The sequence below is a fragment of the Giraffa tippelskirchi genome, chromosome 6 (genome assembly GCF_054371585.1).
Source record: "Giraffa tippelskirchi isolate mGirTip1 chromosome 6, T2T-mGirTip1v1.2.pri, whole genome shotgun sequence".
NCBI classification, from domain to species: Eukaryota; Metazoa; Chordata; class Mammalia; order Artiodactyla; family Giraffidae; genus Giraffa; species Giraffa tippelskirchi.
In genome coordinates this window covers 18,878,128-18,895,414 of record NC_137280.1, presented here as the reverse complement: position 1 = coordinate 18,895,414, position 17,287 = coordinate 18,878,128, and the positions used below count along the sequence as shown (strand labels likewise).

The 17,287-nt window shown below is 42.8% G+C and overlaps 1 protein-coding gene across 1 annotated transcript in view; it reads right to left on the bottom strand.

Annotated features, from left to right (window-relative positions):
- Window positions 1–17,287, bottom strand: part of BAALC (BAALC binder of MAP3K1 and KLF4) — a 179,050-nt gene that overhangs the window by 150,577 nt on the left and 11,186 nt on the right. Inside the window, exons 2-4 of the transcript XR_014057475.1 lie at window positions 8,090–8,158; window positions 7,314–7,404; window positions 6,941–7,057 (exon numbers count right to left, since the gene is read on the bottom strand). The gene's annotated coding sequence lies outside the window, so the exon portion shown is untranslated. The remainder of the gene's footprint in view (window positions 1–6,940; window positions 7,058–7,313; window positions 7,405–8,089; window positions 8,159–17,287) is intronic.

The following is a 17,287-nucleotide window of genomic DNA, read 5'->3' as shown; positions in this document are numbered from 1 at the left end:
GAAGTGCACTTCATAAACTTTCCAAAAGTGTTCAAGAGAGAGCATCATTTGTGCTCTGCAGGCAAAGCATTCTTTTGTTGGATGCACGCTAACAGATTAAAGGCTCCAAAAAACCTGGCCATGCAGGAAGTGGAGCAATTTTGTTCTCAGGAATTTTGTCCACAGTTGTCTCTCTGCACATCTCTCTAGTAATATCCTCTGAAAGCATTTTCCCTCCACAGATGTTTGGGGAAGCACTGGAATGCAACATGGAGGACCTGGAGGCTTCTGGAATCTCACCTACTTTGATGTCAAGTCGCAAGTACAAACCTGCCACTCTCTGCCTGGAACAGCTCTAGTTACTCCTGCCAGTCCTTCCAGGTTTGGTTCAGGTATCACTGCCTCGTGGAAGCCGTCACACACACACACATACATATGTGCGACATTTAATCATATGTGACTCCATAACACCCCTCTCTCATAACACCTCTCTATATTCTCTATTGGGTGATAGACAATTCAGCCCAGACCAGAACCTGAGGAGAACATACAGGCTCAGGCATTGGAGGCCTCCTGACTACAGCAGCTCCTGCCTCCTCTGCTCCGGGTTCAAATTCAGCAGGAAAGCAGGTTCCTCAGTAGGCCCACCTCATAAGTCACATGTCCACTAGCTGTGGATGGGGAAACAAGTTCAGGATGTTAGTACCTGTGGCCTAGACCACAGGTGCCATCTCTGAAGCTGAGAGGAGGCAACCTCTCAGATAGGGGATGGCTGCTAAGAGAAGGTGGAGGAGGATGGACGGCCATGCCATGACCCCGAACCATCCGTGCACCACCCAGAGCTTTCTCTTTACTCACTGATCTTCCCTGGCTGATTGTGAAGTCCCAGAAGGTGAACAAAGACTCATGTTATGAAATACTCAAAGCAAGGCCCCTACCTTGAAGAAGGGTTTATGATCTAGTCCGAGTCAGTATTCATACAGAAAAAAAATCAATGAACCATAGACAGGTGACAGGACACAAGCGCCAAATGAATGACTAGGGTGTTTCCAAAGGAATTCAATAAAGGGACAGTTGGGGGAGGGGCCCGAAGAAACCTGCCCCACCGGCCTGCTCTCACTGGCCCCCAGGCCGCAGGAGGAGCGTCAGGCAAGCTACCCCCAAAGGGCCCAGCGTCCAGGTGGCTGGCTGCCCCCTGCAGAACTCCTGGGTAACCAGGTTTTTCAACCTCCGTCCTTGAAATTATTGGCTTTGAAATTTGAAACTTTAGGTCTCTCCTGTTGCTAATTCAAGATTCAATCTAAATAAAATTAATGAAAGAGAACAGCAATTTCTAGCACCCCATATTTAATCATTGTTGAAAACATGCCCAGTTACAATAGCCAGGAGAGGAAAGCAACCTAAATATCCACTGACAGAGGAGTGGAAAAAGAAGATGTGGTACATATAAACAATGGAATATTACTCAGCCATAAAAGAGAATGAAATAATGCCATTTGCAGCAACACGGGTGGACCTAGAGATGGTCAAACTGAGTGAAGTCAGAAAAGACAAATATCACTTGTATGTGGAATCCAAAAATGGTACAAAGAATTTCTTTAGAAAACAGAGTCACAAATGCAGAAAACAAACTTATGGTTACCAGAGGGGAAGAGGGGAGGGATAAGTTGGGAGACTGGGATTGACATATTCACTATTATAGATAAAATGATAACTAATAAGAAGTAGAAAATAGCAACTGACTCCAGTATTCTTGCCTGGAAAATCCCATGGACGGAGGAGACTGGCAGGCTACAGTCCATGAGGTCACAAAGAGTCAGACACAATTGAGTGACTGAGCATGCATGTATGCACACAAGGACCTACTGTGTACCACAGGGAACTCTACTCAATGCTCTGTAATGGCCTACTTGGGAAAAGAGTCTAAAAAAGAGTGGATATATGTATAGGTATAATTGATCCACTTTGCTATACACCTGAAATTAACACAACATTGTAAATCAACTATTCAATAAAAATTTAAAAAAATACATGTCCCTTGTGTGAATGTTTATTTATCTGCAGTAAAGAGAGTGGGCTCTGTTGACCCTTTTATTCTCAGGAAAGGAGGTTCTAAGGTTAACTTATCTAACTATAAGCTCTTTGTTAAAAGAGGAAGATTCAGTATGGTATAAACAGAAAGATGTCTTTAGGAGAAGAAGAAGGTGGAATGAATGGAGAGCATAGCGTTGAAACATACACATTACCATAGGTAAAACAGAGAGCTAGTGGGACTTTGCTATACAGCACCGAGCACAACTCGGTTCTCTGTGACAACATACAGAGGTGGGATGGGAGAGGGCGGTGACAGTGAGGTTCAAGAGGGAGGGGATATATGTATACTTACAGCTAATTCACAGTGTTGTGTGGCAGAACCCAGCACAACACTGTAAAACAATTATCCTCCAATTAAAAATCAAAAGATGTTTGCCAAAAAAAGAGAAAAACATCTTGACTCTTTCTAGTCACTGCTTTTTTAAGCAACTGCTGGTCAAGTTGTCTTTCTCTGTCCCCAGATGAATTCCAGGTAAAGTCCCAGAGCTTTTCCAGTCATTCTATTTATCAATGAATAGGCTCCCTTTGCAGGAAGTCCAGTTCAGTCTACCTCAAAGCTGTAACACCATATCCAAGTTACAACTCAGGCTTGACTCAGGCTAAGAAACTCCAAATAAGGGAGCAGGAACACGGTGGATGTCTCCCCCGTTCCTCCCCTGCTCAAATCCCCTCTCGGCCCCTCCAGACTTGGAGCATGGAGTGGGGACAGGGCACTCCAAGAGAGCACTTGATCAGTGCAGGGCCCCAGAACCAGTGGCTGGGGTTGGGGTAGGGGTGTCCCACCCACGTGCTTACTCTCTCCCATACGGAGCTTCTGTAGTCCCGAGGGGATCTCTCTGTGGGGACATATTTGATATTCGTGCTGTTCCTCAAGATGCCCATTTAGCCCTCAGCCTTGGCTTCTGCCACCCACCCGACCCCAAGTCTCTCTGCTGGGATCACCCTGCCTTGCAGGTCATCCTTTGGGACTGAGTCCCTTTCAAGGAAACTCCAAGCACCCCAGCCCACTCCTGCAGGTCCTCCCACCACCCACCACCATGGAAACTCGATCCGGAGCCCCACATTCCTGAGTGCAGCTCACTGCCACGCATCCCTCTCCTTGTCCCACCACCCTAGGGGACCACTCCAACCAGTCTCTGCCTTTGTGGCTTGAAACATGGCTCCAGCATCAGTCCCTTTGTCCCTCCAACTCCAGAGGGTACCTGTTGAGCTCTCTGTGGGCATTCTGAAGCCTCAGAATTTCACTTGTCTTCCTTCGAGCCTTCCCAGGTGGCACAATTGGTAAAGAACCTGCCTGTCAATGCAGGAGGTGTAAGAGATGCTGGTTCAATCTCTAGGTCGGAAAGGTCCCCTGGAGGAGGGCATGGCAACCCAGTCCAGTATTCTTGCCTGGGAAATCCCATGGACAGAGGAGCCTGGAGGGCTACAGTCTATGGTGTTGCACAGAGTCAAACACGACTGATTTAGCACACTGTGGGGATGAAGGTGGGGGGTGGAGACAGTCAGAGGTATGAGGGGAGAAGCACCTCCCCCCCATTGCTGTGCAGCTCTCGCCCTAGAGAGCACCGCCCCACCTGTCTCTTACTGGGTGCCCCAGCCTTGTCTTAGGTAGTCTCCAGGCAGGTGATGAACTAAGGGTCTCAACACTAACTTCACAATCTCTGTAAGGCCTAGACAAGCAGCCCCCTATTTTTGTTTCCCTTTGTTGGAAGGGTTGGGAGCGGGATGGTGGGTCTCTGCTGAAACTCAGAACCAACAGGAGTAGTTAGTTACACCTAACACCCTAGTACGTGGTTCACAGCAGATTTTCCAACAATATCCGCCGTTCCCAGCTAGCACCCTGAGAGATGGACTGATAAAGCATGTTATGAGTATCCTCTTGTGTTACAGACAGTTAAAGCGGAAATGTGAGTTACACGGCTCCAAGCAGAGGGAGGGGAGGCTGAACCCAGCTCCTGTGACTCAATCTGAACGTTCTTTCCGAGACGAAAGCCTAGAAAGATCCCCCGAAGACCCCCTGGGGGCAGTCACCAGCATACTGGTCACTGCAGCCCGCAGCCCAGCCAGAGCAGAACATGATGGCCTTCTCCTCACTCGGCACCTCCAGGCACGCCGACCTTTTGCCCTTTCTTCAGACACTGGAAGCTTTCTCCTGCTGGGCCTCCTGTATTCACTTCCTAGGGCTACTGGAACAAAGTATCACTAACTGGGTGCTAAAACAACCAGGATGTATTCTCTCACGGTTCTGAAGGCTAGAAGCCTGAAATCAGGTTGTCTGCAGGGCTGGTTTGTTCTGATGCTCTGAAGCTGAAACTGTTGCGTGCCGTTTCCGGGGACAGCTAGAAGTCCTTGGTGTTCTTTGGACTCACAGACACGTCACTCAGATCTCTGCTGTTACTTTCTTCCCTCCACACCTTCATGGAAGCCCATACTTAACACAGCTGGAGGACTTCCCTGGTGGACCAGTGGTTAAGAATCTGCCTGCCAGCTGCCGGTGCAGGGGACAAGAATTCAATCCTTGGTCATGGAATGAAGACCCCACATGCCTCGGAGCAACTAAGCCCATTCTCCACAACTACTGAGCCGAATTCTAGAGCCACAGGCCACTGAGCCCAGGCACCCTAGAGCCTGTGTTCCACAACAAGAGAAGCCACCTCAATGAGAAGCCCAGGCACTGCAGCTGGAGAGTAGCCCCCTCTAGCTCACTGCAACTAAAGAAAACCCGAGGAGCCACAAAGATTCAGCACAGTGACTCCCTCCCCAAATTTTTTAATTAAAAAAAAAAGACAGATAGAAATTTGATGAATGCACAAAGGCCTCTAATAATCTCTCTGAAAGCATTAGTTGCTCAGTCGTGTCCGACTCTTTGTGACCCCATGGACTGTACCCTACCAGGCTCCTTTGTCATGGGACTTCCCAGGTAAGATTACTGGAGTGGGTTTCCATTTCCTTCTCCAGGGGATCTTCCTGACCCAGGGATCGAACCCAGGTCTCCTGCATTGCAGCAGATTCTTTACCGTCTGAGCCACCAGAGAAGCCCAGATATCAGAATGGGATCCTAGAGATATTTGCCGGCTTCGTGACATCTATTTAAATCACTGAATTACCATTCTGGCCCATCTTCTTCTGCCTGACCCTTGCTGAGGCTGGTAACCCAGTCAGAGAAGGACGACGTCCCTGCCTTCACTTAGCAGGAGTGACGGCTCGAGTGACCGAGAAGTGGGTTTTCTCTCTACATTAAATGAACACTGACAAGAATTAAGTGATCTCCCTACACCCTACACTACCTTGTTCAGAGAAAGGATTTGACTTCACCAGACATAACACCTGACAGGTATTTCTCCCGAACGAATCAGTGGGGAGGAGCTGAAGCAACTTAGTTTTTTTATCTAGAAATGTAATATTTAAAGAGAGAGTTCTCTATCCCGCCTCCTTGGAGAAGGGAGCCCTTAATTTTCCCATCAACTCTGACATGTGTGAATCACAGCCCTTTCATTCCTATAAAAGCCTCATGATTCATCACCAACCCTGCTCGCTGTGGGCTGCACTTTATTCTAACAGGGCAGGCTTTCCCCAGAGAAGGGATCTGGGAACACACCCCTTTCTTCCAGCGGAGCGTTATTGTGAGCCAGGCCCCTGTTTACTTCTCAGACACTGGGGACTAGGATAACCTTAACGCCCTTGTAAGCCTGTGACATATTCAGAGGGCCCTGCAGGAGGGCCATGCTCCCATTTTCACAGGGACCAGGTCACCTTGACCAATTCAGAAAACTGTATCTTTTTAAATTTCAAATTTTGTGCATAAAGGAGAAAATGATTTTTTCCCGAAGAAACCTGACTGAAGTGTATGTTAGATATAATTCAGTTCAGTTCAGTCACTCAGTCATGTCTGACTCTTTGCAATCCCATGGACTGCAGCACCCCAGGCTTCCCTGTCCATCATTAGCTACTGGAGCTTGCTCAAACTCAGGTCCATAGAGTCGGTGATGCCATCCAACCATCTCATCCTCTGTCAACCCCTTCTGCTCCTGGCTTCAATCTTTCCCAGCATCAGGATCTTTTCCAATGCCTATTTTAGGTCCATACAGTCAAAGCTATGGTTTTTCCAGTAGTCGTATATGGATGTGAAAGTTGGACCATAAAGATAGCTGAGCACCAAAGAACTGATGCTTTTGAAGTGTGGTGTTGGAGAAGACTCTTGAGAGTTCCTAGGACAGCAAGGAGCTCAAACCAGTCAATCCTAAAGGCAATCAGTCCTGAATATTCATTGGAAGGAATGAATATTTTTGGCCATCTGATGGGAGGAATTGACTCCCTGGAAAAGACCCTCATGCTGGGAAAGATTGAAGGCAAGAGGAGAAGGGGATGACAGAGGAGGAGATGGCTGGATGGCATCACCAACTCGATGGACATGAGTTTGGGCAAACTCTGGGAGATGGTGATGGACAGGGAAGCCTGGTGTGCTGCAGTCCATTGGGTCATAAAGAGTTGGACACAACTGAGTGACTATACTGAACTGATTTTACGTATTTGCGTTATTTCGATAAATGGATATACCTGTGCAACCACCATCCTAATCAAGACATAAAACATATCCACCATCACCCAAAGCATCATTCTCATCTGCAGTTGATCTTGTCTACTTCCACCCAGGCAACCACTGAGATGCTTTCTCTCACTATAAATTAGTTTGGCTTATTATAGAATTTCACCTAAGTGGAAAGCATATAGTGATTTCTGGGCTGTTTTCTCTGGCTCACTGTAATGTTTTTGAGACTCACTAAGGACTCACATCTTTCATTTATTTATTCTAATCGCTGAGCAGTACTCCTTGTACAGAAAGATCACAATTGTCTTCTCTACTCACCTGTGGATAGGCGTTTGGGTTGTATCCAGGTTTTGGTTCTCATGAATAAAACTGCTACAAACAGGAATGTACAAGTCATTCTGTGGAAATATGCACTCATTCTTCTCACACACCTACCTAGAAGAGGAACAAAGTGCCTTTTTCTTTAAGAATTCATCAAACATGATGAAGCAGACCATGATCAGAAACTTGGGGGAAATTTGAATATTGCAAATGACTATAAAAGAAATTATATAAGACTGTAATATAGTGATAATTCAAATGATATGGGCTTCTAGGGATGGGTGATAAGGCAGCAGCGAGTCCTGGAGTCCAGGAATTTAACAATCCCTTGTTTCTCTCCAGTTGTCAAGAGCTTGGACAAGCCTCTTACCTTCTGAAACCACTGCAAATGAATATCTGATCCTTCACTGAGCTTTAAGATCATCCTTTGGAAAATGTTGGGTCCTTTGAGAGAACTTCAGCTGTAAAAAGCCAAGTGGTGTACACTGTGCTTAGAAATATGGACTTAATTCATGAGGTCAGGCACATAACACATATATGGTAGGTACTCTTTGGGGAAGTATGAAAGTGAGAATGTTAGCTGATCAGTGGTGTCCAACTCCTGGTGACACCATGCACTCCAGCCTGCCAGGCTCCTCTTGTTCATGGAATTCTCCAGGCAAGAATACTGGAGTGGGTAGCCATTCCCTTCTCCAGGGGAACTTCCCAACCCAGGGACCAAATCTGGGTCTCCCACATTGCAGGCGGATTCTTTACCATCTGAGCCAGCAGGGAAGTTAAAAGCAAAATCTTCTCCCAACCCAGAAATTCTCTTCCCAAAGGTAGTAAAGAACAAAATCGGTTTTGTCATTGAATAAGCATTGAACCAGAATGTGATGCACCGCACAGACAATCTATCAAGAATTACAGAAGCAGAAAGAAATCTCACCCTTTTAGAGAGCCATGCAGATGTAACCCATTACATACAGGTTCTCAGGATAAACCCCACTAGTCCTGAAGTCAGAAGACTTGCCAGCACCACCAGTCACACATAGTTCATCTTAACTTTACCTGGTAATTGGGGTGACCGTCTGTGTTACCTACATGACTTTATCCAGAGGAAAAACAAACTTCTACTTCATGACAGGAGGGTGTTTTGCAACTCACCTATGTTGGCAGACAGGGGCCATCTCCCTTGGCATTCGCATTTCAAAGAGGTGCCTGATGAAGACATCCCTGGGTCATAAAAGGGACAAAATGCCAATTTAGTCTTCAAAAGGATTTACATATTTCAAAGAAAAGAGCAGATCCTAACAATGACAAGTTTTCTGAAGTCAGTGCCCAAAGTAAAAGGAAGAGAAGGAAATCTCTTCCGTTATTTTTAACAGAGAGAATGGAATTTCTTGCTTTAATTCGCATTTTTCCTGACAGTACCCAGTGAATATTCGTTTCTTACAATCATGCATCTCCCAGTTCAGAGCCTCAGAGTCTGGGGTGAGGGAAGTGAGGGATGAACCCATGGCTCCCACCCCTACACCCAACATTTGCAGTGGCCTCCGTGCTGAGTGTTAGCTTTGGTTCCCATCTTTTCCATCTCCAGCTCATTTTTATTCTTGAGGTCAGTCTCTTCTCCTAAGAAACCACCCTCCTTTTTCCTCCCGCTGCTAGCTCGAGGGTCTCTGTCATCCTTTCAAAGCCCCAGCAAAATCTCTGATTGGCCCCTTGCTTCTGGAGCCCCCAGGGTCTCCAGGGGAGGCCAGGACACTGGTCAGCATCACCAGGACACCGAGACTGGGCACCATTTTGGGGTTCACGAAGCCATCTCTGTGCTGGTCACAGAGAAACTCACAAGCTGCAAACCTGGCCATGACCTGCGTCCTCTTTCTCGAGCCGATCCCCCTATTGTTCTGTCTGAAAGACATCTGTAAACTGCCCCATCCAATTACGGCAGTTTCTTTCTCTCTAAAATACTACCAATTTCTAACCAAAATTGGCTGGCCTCCCTTTCTAATTAAATCAAGTGCCCTTGTCTCTGATGGTAGCAGCTATAATTACACCTCACTTTACTCTGAAAAGTCTGTTTAAAACTGGGGAACGTACAAGGTGACCTTTTTATCACCCCTTGTTTATCTGGGCTTGGTACTGGGGGGAGGAGACGGAAGGATGTTGCTTTCACGAGCTTTCCCCCTCGTCTCAGAGAGCTGCATCATGACGTCCGTGTGGTGCTGCCTGCATTTCAGGCCCGCAGAGAGTAGCTGATTCAGTGGGTGCAGGACCAGAGAGTTTGTGTTCCGTGGCAGGAGGAGCAGGAGGAGGAAGATGGTTGATACTGTCATTATTTAAAATCACGTCCACCCACTGGGCTGAGTCATTAGAACGTCACTGCCTGGGATTTTGCATCAGTCTCAAAAATATACCTTTGCAGAGCTTTCCAAGCTCAGAAGCACACCCGTTCCCTCACTCGGGCCCCTTAAAAGGAAGCTGCGTGGATCCTGCGCACAGCTACTTTCTGTCAAGGGCCTCAGCTCTCCCCCTATACCTTCCTGACAACAGTGATGCTGCATGTGTGTGCAGCACGTTTACATGCCAACCTGAGCTTGGAGGGAGGGGGTGCCATCTCTCCCCACCCCACTTCCACACTCAAGACAATGAAGATTTCAGGAGCCAGAGAGCAGACTGGGCTGAAATCCAGGTTTCCTGCCTCCTGGTCTAACCCCGAACCAATAAGGGAGGAAAAGGAGCTTTGGGTCTGAAAACATGGACCACCCTCCTCCCTACATGCGCCTGCAGTGGCCAAGTGAACAGAGACAAAACTCCACTTCGGCTGAAATGATTTGAACACTTGACATCTGGTTTCAGATTTCAAAGCAAATGAGACTGTTTCCTGTTTCTCTTTCTTCCCCAGACTATGAATATTCTCTCCCTGTCCCTCCAAGCCCAGAACAAGAGACTTCCTATAAAGGCTTGGCTGGTTTCCAAGATACTTGTGACTATTCACAAGGAAAAGAAGGATTTCCCAGCAGTAAGTTCTAGTGGTTCTCAGAGAACAAACTTGGGGAGGAGCCCTGTGTGACTTTGGGCTGCTGACCATGACTCGTCTATGGTTCATTTCAGTTCAGTCGCTCAGTCGTGTCCAACTCTTTGTGACCCCATGAATCGCAGCACGCCAGGCCCTCCTGTCCATCACCAGCTCCCAGAGTCTACCCAAACCCATGTCCATAGAGTCGGTGATGCCATCCAGCCATCTCATCCTCTGTCTTCCCCTTCTCCTCCTGCTCCCAATCCTTCCCAGCATCAGGGTCTTTTCCAATGAGTCAACTCTTTGCATGAGGTGGCCAAAGTATTGGAGTTTCAGCTTCAACATCAGTCCTTCCAATGAACACCCAGGACTGATCTCCTTTAGGATGGACTGGTTGGATCTTCTTGCAGTCCAAGGGACTCTCAAGAATCTTCTGCAACACCACAGTTCAAAAGCATCAATTCTGTGGCGCTCAGCTTTCTTTATAGTCCAACTCTCACGTCCATACATGACTACTGGAAAAACCATAGCTTTGACTAGATGGACCTTTGTTGGCAAAGTAATGTCTCTGCTTTTAAATATGCTATCTAGGCTGGTCATAACTTTTCTTCCAAGGAATAAGTGTCTTTTAATTTCATGGCTACAATCACCATCTGCAGTGATTTGGGAGCCCAGAAAAATAAAGTTGGCCACTGTTTCCACTGTTTCCCCATCTATTTCCCATGAAGTGATGGGACCAAATGCCATGATCTTAGTTTTCTGAATGTTGAGCTTTAAGCCAACTTTTTCACTCTCGTCTTTCACTTTCATCAAGAGGCTCTTTAGTTCTTCTTCGCTTTCTGCCATAAGGGTGGTTTCATCTTCACATCTGAGGTTATTGATATTTCTCCCGGCAATCTTGATTCCAGCTTGTCCTTCTTCCAGCCCAGAGTTTCTCATTATGTACTCTGCATATAAGTTAAATAAACAGGGTGACAATATACAGCCTTGACATACTCCTTTTCCTATTTGGAAGCAGTCTGTTGTTCCATGTCCAGTTCTAACTGTTGCTTCCTGACCTGCATACAGGTTTCTCAAGAGGCAGGCCAGGTGGTCTGGTATTCCTAATTCTTTAAGACTTTTCCACAGTTTATTGTGATCCACACAGTCAAAGGCTTTGGCATAGTCAATAAAGCAGAAATAGATGTTTTTCTGCAACTCTCTTGCTTTTTCGATGATCCAGCGCATGTTGGCAATTTGATCTCTGGTTCCTCTGCCTTTTCTAAAACCAGCTTGAACATCTGGAAGTTCAAGGTTCACGTATTGCTGAAGCCTGGCCTGGAGAATTTTGAGCATTACTTTACTAGTGTGTAAGATGAGTGCAATTGTGAGGTAGTTTGAGCATTCTTTGGCATTTTCTTTCTTTGGGATTGGAATCAAAACTGACCTTTTCCAGTCCTGCGGCCACTTCTGAGTTATCCAAATTTGCTGGACTATTGAGTGCAGCACTTTCACAGCATCACCTTTTAGGATTTGAAATAGCTCAACTGGAATTCTATCACCTCCACTAGCTTTGTTTGTAGTGATGCTTTCTAAGGCCCACTTGACTTCACATTCCAGGATGTCTGGCTCTAGGTGAGTGATCACACCATCGTGATGGTTACTTACAGTTATGATTATCCCCTTCCCTGGTGACTCAGATGGTAAAGAATCTACCTGCAGTGGAGGAGACTCAGGTTTGATCCCTGGGTTGGGAAGATCCCCTGGGTAAGATCCACTCCAGTATTCTTTATTTTTTTTTGACTAACACTTTTTCATTAATTTATTTTTTTATTGAAGGGTAATTACTTTAGAGAATTTTTTTAATTTTTAAAAAATTTATTTTTTAATTGAAGGATAATGGCTTTACAGAATTTTGTTTTCTGTCAAACCTCAATATGAATCAGCCATAGGTATACATATATCCCCTCCCTTTTGAACCTCCCTCCCATCTCCCTCCCTATCCCATCTCTCTAGGTTGATCCAGAGCCCCTGTTTGAATTTCCTGAGACATATAGCAAATTCCCGTTGGTTATCTATTTTACATATGGTAATGTAAGTTTCCGTGTTACTCTTTCCATACATCTCACCCTCTCCTCCCCTGTCCCCGTGCCCATAAGTCTGTTCTCTGTTTGTTTCTCCATTGCTGCCCTGTAAGTAAATTCTTCAGTACCATTTTTCTAGATTTCGTATATGTGTGTTAGAAGATGATATTTATCTTTCTCTTTCTGACCTACTTCACTCTGTATAATAGGTACTAGGTTCATCCACCTCATTAGGACTGACTCAAATGCATTCCATTTTATGGCTGAGTAATATTCCATTGTGTATATGTACCACAACTTCCTTATCCATTCATCTGTGGATGGACATCTAGGTTGCTTCCGTGTTCTAGCTAATGCAAATAGCGCTGCAACGAACAATGGGACACATGTGTCTTTTTCAATTTTGGTTTCTTCAGGGTATATGCCTAGGAGTGGAATTGCTGGGTCAAATGGTGGTTTTATTCCTAGTTTTTTAAGGAATCTCCATACTGTCTTCTGTAGTGGCTGTATCAATTTACATTCCCACCAACAGTACAAGAACTTTCCCTTTTCTCCACACCCTCTCCAGCATTTATTTTTTGTAGACATTTTGATGATGGCCATTCTGACTGGTGTAAGGTGATATCTCATTGCAGTTTTGATTTGCATTTCTCTAATAATGAGCAATGTTGAATATCTTTTCATGTGTTTGTTAGCCATCTGTATGTCTTCTTTGGAGAAATGTCTGTTTAGGTCTTTTCCCCAGTTTTTGATTGGGTTGTTTGTTTTTCTGGTATTGAGTTGTATGAGCTGCTTGTATATTTTGGAGATTAATCCTTTGTCAGTTGTTTCATATGTTATTATTTTCTCCCATTCTGAGGGTTGTCTTTTCACCTTGCTTATGATATTTGCTGTGTAGAAGTTTTTAAGTTAAAAGCTTTAAGCTTTTAAGTTTAGTCAGGTCCCACTTGTTCACTTTTGTTTTTATTTCTGTTAATCTAGGAGGTGGGTCATAGAGGATCTTGCTTTGATTTATGTCATCGACTGTTCTGGCTATGTTTTCCTCTAAGAGTTTTGTAGTTTCTAGTCTTACATTTAGGTCTTTAATCTATTTTGAGTTTATCTTTGTGTATGGTGTTAGGAAGTGTTCTAAATTTCATTCTTCTACATGTAGCTGTCCAGTTTTCCCAGCACCATTTATTGAAGAGGCTGTCTTTGCCCCAGTATATATTCTTGCCTCCTTTGTCAAAAATAGGTACCCATAGGTACATGGGTTTATTTATGGGCTTTCTATCTTGTTCCATTGGTCTATATTTCTGTTTTTATGCCAGTACCATACTGTCTTGATGACTGTAGCTTTGTAGTATAATCTGAAGTCTGGAAGCTTGATTCCTCCAGCTCCATTCTTCTTTCTCAAGACTGCTTTGGCTATTCAGAGTCTTTTGTGTTTGCATATGAATTATGAAATTTTTTGTTCTAGTTCTGTGAAAAATGCTATTGGTAATTTGATAGGGATCACATTGAATCTGTAGATTGCATTTGGTAGTACAGTCATTTTCACAATATTGATTCTTCCTTCCCAGGAACATGGACTATCTCTCCATCTGTTTATATTGTCTTTGATTTCTTTCATCAGTGTCTTATAATTTTCTGTGTATAGTTCTTTTGTCTCCTTAGGTAAGTTTATTCCTAGATATTTTATTCTTTGTGTTGCAATGGTGAATGGGATTGATTCCTTAATTTCTCTTTCTGATTTTTCATTGTTAGTACATAGAAATACAAGTGTATTGTGTATTGATTTTATGTATTGATTTTGAATCCTACAACTTTGATAAATTCACTGATTAGCTCTAGTAACTTTCTGATACTATCTTTAGGGTTTTCTGTGTACAGTATCATGTCATCTGTGAACAGTGAGAGCTTTACTTCTTCTTTTCTGATTTGGATTCCTTTTATTTCTTTTTCTTCTCTGATTGCTGTAGCTAGGACTTTCAGAACTATGTTGAATAATAGTGGTGAAAGTGGACACCCTTGTCTTGTTCCTGGTCTTAGGGGGAATGCTTTCAGTTTTTCACCATTGAGAATGTTTGCCATAGGTTTATCATATATGGCCTTTACTAGGTTAAGGTAGGTTCCTTCTATGCCCATTTTTTGAAGAGTTTTCATCATAAATGTGTGCTGAATTTTGTCAAAGGCTTTTTCTGTATCTATTGAGATTATTATATGGTTTTTATCTTTCAGTTTGTTAATATGGTGTATCACATTGATTGATTTGTATATATTGAAGGATCCTTGCATTCCTGGAATAAACCCAACTTGATCATGGTGTATGAATTTTTTGATGTGTTGCTGAATTCTGTTTGCTAAAATTTTGTTCAGGATTTTTGCACCTATGTTCATCAGTGATACTGGCCTGTAGTTTTCTTTTTTTGTGTTGTCTTTGGTTTTGGTATCAGGGTGATGGTGGCCTCATAGAATGAATTTGGAAGTATTCCTCCTCTGCAATTTTTTGAAAGAGTTTTAGAAGGATAGGCATTAGCTATTCTCTAAATGTTTGATAGAATTCTCCTGTGAAGCCACCTGGTCCTGGGTTTTTGTTTTTGGGGGAGATTTTTGATCACAGCTTCAATTTCAGTGCTTGTAACTGGGTTGTTCATAATTTCTATTTCTTCCTGGTTCAGTCTTGGAAGATTGAACTTTTCTAAGAATCTATCCATTTCTTCCAGGTTATCCATTTCATTGACATATAGTTGTTCATAAGAGTCTCTCATAACCCTTTGTATTTCTGCATTGTCTGTTGTAATATCTCCTTTTTCATTTCTAATTTTGTTGATTTGATTCTTCTGTCTTTTTTTCTTGATGAGTCTGGCTAAAAGCTTGCCAGTTTTGTTTATCTTCTCAAAGAACCAGCTTTTAGTTGTATTAATCTTTACTACTGTTTCTTTCATTCTTTTTCATTTATTTCTGCTCGGATCTTTATGATTTTTTTCCTTCTACTAATTTTTTTTTTGTCATTGCTCTTCTTTTTCCAGTTGTTTCAGGTGTAAAGTTAGGTTGTCTATTCTATGTTTTTCTTGTTTCTTGAGGTAGGATTGTATTGCTATAAACTTCCCTCTTAGAACTGCTTTTGCTGCATCCCATAGGTTTTGAGTTGTTCTATTTTCATTGTCATTTGTTTCTAGAAATTTTTTGATTTCCCTTTTGATTTCTTCAGTAACCTGTTGGTTATTTAGAGATGTGTTGTTTAATCCCCATGTGTTTGTGTCTCTTACAGTTTTTTTTCTTGTAATTGATATCTAGTCTCATAGCATTGTGGTCAGAGAAGATGCTTGATATGATTTCAATTTTCTTAAATTTACTGAGGTTTGATTTATGACCCAAAATGTGGTCTATCCTAGAGAATGTTCCACATGCACTTGAGAAGATGGTGCATTCTTCTGCATTTGGATGGAATGTCTTGAAGACATCAAAGAGATCCATCTCATCTAATGTATCATTTAAAACTTGTGTTTCCTTATTACTTTTCTGTTTTGATGATCTGTCCATTGGTGTCAGTGAGGTGTTAAAGTCTTCTCCTATGATTGTATTACTGTCTGTTTCTCCTTTTATGTCTGCTAGTGTTTGTCTTACGTATTGGGGTGCTCCTATATTGGGTTTATAGATATTTACAATTGTTATGTCTTTCTCTTGGATTGACCCCTTGATCATTAAGTGTCCTTCCTTATCTCTTGTAATCTTCTATATTTTAAGGTCTATTTTGTCTGATATGAGGATTGCTACTCTAGCTTTCTTTTGATTCCCATTTGCATGGAATATATTTTTCCATCCTCTCACTTTCAGTCTATATGTGTCTTTAGGTCTTAAGTGGGTTTTGTAGACAGCATATATATGGGTCTTATTTTTTAATCCATTTGGCCAGTCTGTATCTTTTGGTTAGAGCATTTAATCCATTTACATTTAAAGTAATTATTGATATATATGTTCCTATTGCCATTTTCTTAATTGTTTGGGGTTGATTTTGTAGATCTTTTATCTTCTATTTCTTGACTATATAAATCCCTTTAACATTTGTTGTAAAGCTGGTTTGGTGATACTGAATTCTCTTAACTTTTGCTTGTCTGAAAAACTTTTTATTTCTCCATCAATTTTGAATGAGATCCATGCTGGGTACAGTAGTCTTGGTTGTAGGTTTTTCTCTTTCAGTAGTTTAAATATATCCTGCCATTCCCTTCTGGCCTGCAGAGTTTCTGCTGAAACATGAGCTGTTAAGCATATGGGATTGCTCTTGTATGTTACTTGTTCCTTTTCCCTTGCTGCTTTTAACATTCTTTCTTTGCGTTTAGTCTTTGTTAGTTTGATTAGTATGTGTCTTGGTGTGTTTCTTGGGTTTATCCTGTATGGGACTCTTTGTGCCGCTTGGACTTGATTGAATATTTCCTTTTCCACGTTGGGGAAATTTTCAACTATAATCTCTTCAAAAAATTTTTCATATCCTTCCATTTTCTCTTCTTCTGGGACCCTTATAATTCAAATGTTGGTGTGTTTCATATTGTCCCAGAGGTTTCGGAGACTATCGTCAGTTCTTTTCATTCTTTTTACTTTATTCTGCTCTTCAGAAGTTATTTCCACCATTTTATCTTTCAGCTCACTGACTCATTCTTCTGCTTCAGGTATTCTGCTATTGATTCCTTCTAGAGCATTTTTAATTTCAGTAATTGTGTTGTTTGTCTCTATATGTTTATTCTTTAATTCTTCTAGGTCTTTGTTAACTGATTCTTGCATTTTCTCCATTCTGTTTTCAAGGTTTTTGATCATCTTTACTATCATTATTCTGAATTCTTTTTCAGGTCGTTTGGCTAATTCCTCTTCATTTATTTGGACTTCAGTGTTTCTAGTTTGTTCCTTCATTTGTGTATTACTTCTCTGCCTTTTCATTACTTTTTTAAAAACTTATTGTGTTTGAGGTCTCCTTTTCCCAGGCTTCAAGGTTGAATTCTTTCTTCCTTTTGGTTTCTGTCCTCCTGAGTTTGGTCCAGTTGCTTGCGTAAGCTTCATATAGGATGAGATTGTGCTGAGTTTTTTTTGTTTGGTTTGGTTTGGTTTGTTTGTTTGTTTGTTTGTTTGTTTTCCTCTGATGGGCAAGGCTGAGTGAGGTGGTAATCCCGTCTGCTGATGATGGGGTTTGTATTGTTTGTTGTTTAGATGAGGCATCCTGCACAGGTGATACTGGTGGTTGGGTGATCCTGGGTCTTGTTTCAAGTGATTTCCTTTGTGTGAGTTCTCGCTATTTGATACTCCCTAGGG